We start from the raw sequence: 6,438 nt of genomic DNA, 5'->3' as shown, positions 1-6,438 counted from the left end.
CGCTGCCCCCGACTGCGTCACATCGGCGTAACTTCTTCGCGGAAGGTATGATAGCCGCTTTCTGGCTTCAAAGAACGAAATTTTTTCTTTTACCGTTAGAGCAATGACTTCTTTTTCTTTTTTCCAGCAAGGGCAGGACCGTGAATAAGCTGGGTGATCTCCCTTGCAGTTAACACAATGTGGGGAAGAGGTGCAATTCTCAGATTGGTGTTCGTTGGAGCTGCATTTAGCGCAAGTTGTTTGTCCTCGGCATGCATGTGAAGCATGTCCGAACCTTTGGCACTTAAAACATCGTCTAGGGTTCGGGATATATGCTCTGACATTGACTTTAACATAACCTGCATCGAGTGAAGTAGGCATTTCGCTTGTTCCAAAGGTGAGTATAACATGTTTGGTGGGGATTTCTTGGTTGTTTCTGCGGATTACTATTCTTTGTACTTTTGTCACATTTTGTTCTTGGAAATCCTCAAGGAGTTCCTCATCGCTCAATCCAATAAAGTCTTCTTCAGAAATCACTCCCCGGCTTGTGTTCAGTGTTCTATGTGGTGAAATCGTCACTGTGGCGTCGCCAATACTGGTAAGGTCAGTGAGCTTCTCTGCTTGGTCTTTATCATACAGTTCTAGGAGGAGGTCCCCGCTAGACATTTTGGAGGCTTTGTACGTCGGTCCGATTTTTTCTTTGAGGCATTTGGCTACAAGGAATGGTGAGAGTTTTCTCACTGGCATGTTGCTTTCGCTGTGTACTACATAGAACTTGGGGAAGGATGGAGCGTTGCTCCGAAAGGAGAAATGGAATGGTACTTCGGTGCGGCATCTTTTCAGACGCCGATCATAGACGACAGAGGTTTGTGCTGCCATAGAAAATGAGTATGTTCGGCAACAGCGCCGACCGCCCACCACGGAGCCCAACGAGGGGACGCGGCAGATCTTGTGTACAAGCCTGCACGACGCCAGCCGTACGCCGTCGCTATAACCAAATATGGTGTACCCAAGGTAGGATAGCCACACAAGGTTAACCCTTGCCGCCGTGGAGAAAGGAGGTAAATGGAAGAAAGAAGAAGACAGGAAAGGTCAAAAAGTGAGAGATAAAGACGAAGATTTGAGGTGAGAGAGACAGGAAAGGGCGACTGCCGATTTCCCCCGGGTGGGTCAGTCCGGGGGTGCCGTCTACGTGAAGCAGAGGCCAAAGAGGTGTGTTGCCTCCGCCGGGGGGCCTTAAAGGTCCAAACACCCGGCATCGGCTCAAACCCCAGGATCCCCCTTTCCCCGGACACGGCTAAGCCGCGCACGGCTACACGCGGGAGGGTCCAACCCTCGTGTGCTCGGGTACGTGGTGTCGCAACACACCAAACGCCTGCTGACGCAGACGCCCCTGCGGGGCTAAGTTAAAGGGTAGTAATTGTGAAGGTGCGTCGAGTTCGGTAGTGAACACAGATGTGAATGCATGGTTAAATATTTCTGCGCAGTCATGGTCAGTCACCGCTTCATGTGAATAATTCGTCAGTTTAATATCGGGAGGATGTGTTGGGTTTAAAACTTGCCAGAATTGTTTGGGGTTTCTTATAAGTAAGTTTGGTAAGTCATTGTGATAAAACGAGTACTTGGCGTTACGAACAGAAAGTAGGTATGATTTTTCGGCCTCGAAGTATTTCCTCCATGCGGCAGGCGTGTCGTTTCGTTTGGCGGTACGAAACAATCGTTTCTTTTTGTTTTCGAGTCGTTTTAAGTGCTGGGTAAACCATGGTTTATTGCGATTAGTATGAAAGGTAATCCTTGGTACGAACATATTAGTGAGATGATTTAATTTGTTCTTGAATATCAGCCAGTTTTAATGAATTGAGCGAGTGTGAAATGCGGATACGTATTCAGGAAAAAAGGTGTTAAGTTCTTCAGTTATTGCATTATAGTTACCCTTATCGTAGAGTTGTATAGTTTTATGGGATGTCTGTTTTTGAGTCGAGGTAAATGAGAATAAAGCATGCATGACTTTGTGATCGCTGATTTCAGGAAGGTAACTGACGGATGATACATTCTCGGGGCTGCTTGTTAGTATCAGGTCGAGCGTGTTTGCCGATTCTCGTGAGACACGGGTTGGTTGGGAAATTGAGTGAGGTTAAAATTTAAACAGACATCGATGAAGTTCTTCGCCTCTGCATGACACGTTATTGTGGAACTAGCTATGTTCTGCCAATCAATATCCGGGTAATTAAAATCACCAAAAAGAAGAATACGGGCATTTGGATATGTGAGAACAAGTTTATGAAGGAGGTTGTTCAGATGACGTGGGAAGTCTGGATTAGTCTGGGGGGGCCTGTAGCAAACGCCAAGCAGAACTGTTACGGGGGGAGCGCGACAGATGAGCCATATGGCTTCAATGTCGGATGCGACGTCAACAACAGAGCATGATATGCCTCGATGAATGGCAACGAGAACACCGCCCCCCCGTTTGCCTTTTCGATCCTTTCGATACACTTCGAAGTTGGGTAAATCGGCCAAAATTTCCGTATCCGTTACGTCACTATTTAGCCAAGTTTCTGTTAGTATTAGTATGTTGCTCCCGGATGACGACATGATCTTTGATATGAGTTCGCGCTTTGGAAGAAGACTACGGATGTTAGTGAATATTATCGAAAACGAGAGAACGTTGTGCGGTGGAGCGGGTCGACGATTTGTTAAAGTTTTGTGACGGGGCAATTGCTATGCTATTTCCTTAAAGGGATACGGAATAAAAATCGAAGAATATAGAGAAAACCCCACAATTGCATTCCTAAGACACGATTGCTATAGTATATAGTCATTATTCGGGTTACTTTTGAGCGGATGGCTTTATTTTTGACTCTCTATGAGCGGCCACCGCGTCACTCGCAAAGCGCTCCCGACAACAAGCCGGCGGATCTGACGTCACACCTACCCTCAGCAGCCGCGGAGCGAGCTGGCCGGCTGCGCAGTTTTGTTTTCCTCGCGCTGAGCAGTGCAAAATACAAAGTTCTAGTGAGAGCGATAGCATGAGCGGAACTTATGACTCCGACTTGGATGAGCGGCCTACTGAACGACCACGAACGATAAAGGCGTATGCCTACGATCCGTCCGCGTCGTCAAGCGAAATTGACGACGACCCGCCGCAGCAGTCCCCCTCCGCGGTGCCGAGAGAGTCTGGACCAGCAAAGTGGTGTTTACACTGTGCATTCCGTGTACACGCGTTCGCCTCGAGAGATCAGGGGCGGCATCATAGGTGGAAACCAGATTTAAACGCGGTTCCTGCGGCTCGGATCGCAAGCTCGCACCTGTCACGAATAGGTTAGCGAGACGAGAGGCGCACGCCTCATTGACAGTGTTGCATCCGAGGCGGTGCGCCCAGCGTGATTCACTCACGCAAACGCTTTGCCATGTTTGGCTTCAACAGAGCGAGGACGCTTATGCCTCAGGCCATGCAATGTCAGTGGACGTAAGGAATTTATTTTGCGTTCTGCGCAAAGCGGCTTGCTTCGCCCGCTTGGATGGGTAGCTGCTAGCGCGTAAAACCTGAAAGCCATCAATGCACAATACAGGTGCCGTGAGTACACACTGTACAAAAAAAGAAAAAAAAAACGTAGAAATCGTTGAAGATATTGACGCGTGTAGACCTCCCTGTACCTACGCCATCGGAGCAGGTGTGGCCGGCGGCGTGAGCATAACAGTCGGCTGCCGACTCTCGCGCGGTAAGTGCTTGATGCGCGCAAGTAGCTGTTTTGAGAATAGATGCGATGAAGCAACGGGTGAGGATTGGAGCCAGGCATGTGCAGTGACTAAAATGCGCCTCTGTAAGCAGGGAACGTCTTGTTATTCACGGAGTGAACGAGTACATGCGCAGCGGTTTCAGCGTCCCGTTGTTTCATCGCAGCCGAGCACTCCTTCCCTTGGTGCACACTAGATGGCGCCACCAGTCTCATGTCGGCGAATTTTTTTTCGTCAGCCGTCGCTTCAGACGATGCGGATTTCGATTCATTCTGGCAGAATTGGCCAAACATCTGGCTCAGAACGTCGTACAAACGACAAATTACGGTCAAACGGCACCTGTGCGCAAAACTACAGCGTGAACAAGTACGCGAGAAAAAAGACTACCGCTGCCTGCCGTTTTCACATGCGCACAGCAGACCCTCGGCATTTTGCGGCGTTGACACGGCTGCTCCACACATCAAACAACAAATCCACGAGATCAAAGACGAGGTTTTCGAACAGCTCACACGAGGAAGCGGTACGAATAGGACGGTCGAACAAAGAAAGCGCGTTGCTGCAAACGTCAACTCGCCCCTTCGCGCGCTCAGTGTGGACGATCGCTCGCAATGGGCCTCGAGGTGGGTAAGCGTGACGTGATATCCGGTTTTGCCGGAGCTTTCGGAGGAGGCCGGTAGGTGCTGTGATTTGAGAAATATTCACTAAAATAAGTACTTTTCGCTCACTTCTCCTCAGAAAGAGTGTTGTTTTGGTCGCTCTCGGTGTGACAGCTCTCACTGGAGACAGAAATCTCGGCGACAAATTTTTTATTCACTATCCCTTTAACGGCATGGGATGATGCGTCAAATACATAGCGTTTTGAGCCGATGTGCAGGGTTTTGAAGCGCAAGGAGTACTTGTTAGAATTGGCTTTGGCAAACACTAGTAACTGTTTACGCGCGTGTCGAACGGTGCGGGAGAAGTCCTCTCCAATACTGTAGTTTGTGTCTTTCAATTTACGGCCATTTGATAACACTGCGTCTTTGGTTTTATGAGATAGGAATTTTACGATTACGGGACGAATTCGGTCGGCTGAATGATTTCCGAGGCGATGCGCTCTTTCAATGTCGTTAGGTTCCAAGGTTATATCAAGATTTTTGCGGCAAACATCAATGACTAGTTTTTCTGACTCAGCCCACGTTTCAGCGCTAGCAGGGTCAGGGATGCCATAGAAAATAAAGTTATTCCGACGTGATTGGTTTTCCGCGTCATCCAGGCGTGTTTCTAGTTATTTAATCTTTTTAGCTTGGTCGACTGTGGTTGACTGCATTATTTCAATATCGTTTCTGAGCTGAAGAAGTGTTTGGTAATGCGTTTCCAGATCGGCCATTCGTTTGCCTAGGCTTGCTATGGTTTGGTCTGTTGTGTTCAGCTGTGTTTTGAGGCCCTGTATTTCCGTAATCAACAGGGTCTGTCCCGCGTTTAGCTTCTATAGTTCAGCGAGTACAGCAGCGTTGCCCTCAGGACCAGGGTTAGTCTCAACGTCACCTGATAGCATGAGCAAGGAATGAATTGCGTGAGCACACTCAACGGCAATGGCAACACAGCAGTGCGGGCTCGGAAACTGCACCAAAATATAATTACTGGATTTTTTAGCGAAGAGGGCATACGATGTACTGACCTGCATCGCAAAGGTAAGCGGATTAGGTGGCTGCGCTGTGGTGCAGTCACCGAGCCTACGAAGCGGTGTCAGCGGGTGAAGCTCTTTTATACATGTTGGCATTGTTGCTGATGTCGATGTGGCCATCCATGGTACTGTGATTTCCGGTGTGTGCAGCTCCTCTGGCGGCACATCCAGTAGGGACGAGCACCCGCCGGGCGGTGGATGGCAGGAGCCAGGGTCATCTCCAGTGTACGGCAGTGCGCACACCGATGACGCCCCCGTAGACAGGCCTGCCAGGGACGGCAGCAGCAGGCTGGCAAATGCGAGGACGGTCGTCTGCATCGCAAAGGTAAGCGGATTAGGTGGCTGCGCTGTGGTGCAGTCACCGAGCCCACCTTCTTAAACTTTTATCACATACAACATGGGGCAGCGACAGGAAGTGTCTGATGAGCCTGTACAAAAGTCTTATATGCACACGGTTAGATTATGGGGCCATCGTATATCAATCTGCCAGCCCAAGTTCTTTGAAGATGCTTCACCGTGTTCACCACATAGGTATCCGCTTGGCGACCGGTGCCTTCAGGACAAGTCCTGCAGAATGTCTCTACGTTGAAGCTAATGAGTGGTCGCTTCATCTTCAGAGGTCATACTCTAGTTCATGTACTTTCTAAAAGTGAACGCAAACTGCGACAATCCCTCTTATGTAAGCATAAACGACATGGCATCTGCAATGCTCTTTAATAATCGACCTGCAGCTATAGAACCATTCTCTGCGCATTAGAAAGCTTGCTGAGAACATGCAAGCCCCGATTCTATAGCAAAACCTGATGGCCCCAGCTAAGCCATTGCCGCCATGGCAGTGGAATCCCATAGAATGCGATATATCGTTCGTAGAAGTGACGAAACACGCCCCAGAGGGACATATTCGAATGCATTTGTTGGAACTTCATTCTAAGTACTCGTGCATAGAATTTTACAATGACGCTTCTAAGTCGCATGCCGGCGTGTTTTACGCTGCAATCGGACCATCCTTCTCGAAGTCCGACGGACTGCATCCGGAAACAAGCATATTCACCGCGGAA

General features: G+C 49.0%; 1 pseudogene; it reads right to left on the bottom strand.

Moving 5' to 3' along the window:
- Positions 1–2,296: 2,296 nt before the first annotated feature.
- LOC142570605 (uncharacterized) lies at positions 2,297–5,380 on the bottom strand (annotated as a pseudogene).
- Positions 5,381–6,438: the final 1,058 nt, after the last annotated feature.

The sequence above is a fragment of the Dermacentor variabilis genome, chromosome 2 (assembly GCF_050947875.1).
Source record: "Dermacentor variabilis isolate Ectoservices chromosome 2, ASM5094787v1, whole genome shotgun sequence".
Lineage (NCBI taxonomy): Eukaryota > Metazoa > Arthropoda > Arachnida > Ixodida > Ixodidae > Dermacentor > Dermacentor variabilis.
Note: the sequence above shows the minus strand (reverse complement) of the source record. Positions and strands in the feature narration are given on the sequence as shown.